The 723-nt window shown below is 45.2% G+C and overlaps 1 pseudogene; it reads right to left on the reverse strand.

Annotated features, from left to right (window-relative positions):
- Positions 1 to 5: 5 nt before the first annotated feature.
- On the reverse strand, positions 6 to 679 carry LOC101986932 (annotated as a pseudogene).
- Positions 680 to 723: the final 44 nt, after the last annotated feature.

The raw sequence follows: 723 nt of genomic DNA on the forward strand, positions 1-723 counted from the left end.
AGCTTGATGAAATACATGGGAGGTTTAGTGGGAACTTGGTGAATGATTTTGCCTGACTTTTGGGTTCCGTTGCTTTTTTTGTACTGCACACATTTACATGTCAAGACATCCCTGCCTACTTCTGAGGTCACTTCTACTGGAGGATACTCTGGCATGATGTGGAGGTTGCCTTCAATGTAGTCATCCATGAGGTGGTAAATGTACAAGACCAGATATTTCTCATAGGTAATGTGGAACCAGGGCTTCCTGATCGGCACCTCCTCTAGGACCATCCCCTCCACTCAACCTTAGAGCCATTTTTGCCCTTGAATTTATATTTCACTGCTCTGCCAACTATATGGTGTTTGCGAGGTGGATGTCTGTCACCTGAGGAAATGGCACATTATTAGGCAGGATCTTAAGGTTTAAAATCATTTCATCACTGGGAAGCTCCAATTCATAAACACATCAATCCCATCATACTTCAGGAAGTAGAAAGATTTGTCAGCAGTTGATCTAGAATGATGGCATTCCACTGAGTGACTGGCTCATTGCCTTCTTTCCATCCATGAGAAATTCTGTGGCCTACAGTGTTCTCCAGGGCCTCAAAAGGACTGCCCAATTTTTGCTTCTGGAGAGATGACCCATCCTTCTTCTGGAGAGGTGGCCTGCCAAAAATACTCAGAGGCATCTTCATCATGGCTGTAGACCTAGTGTGGAAGGCCACAGCACTCCTGGTCCACT

This window comes from Microtus ochrogaster, unplaced genomic scaffold (assembly GCF_000317375.1).
Source record: "Microtus ochrogaster isolate Prairie Vole_2 unplaced genomic scaffold, MicOch1.0 UNK1651, whole genome shotgun sequence".
NCBI classification, from domain to species: Eukaryota; Metazoa; Chordata; class Mammalia; order Rodentia; family Cricetidae; genus Microtus; species Microtus ochrogaster.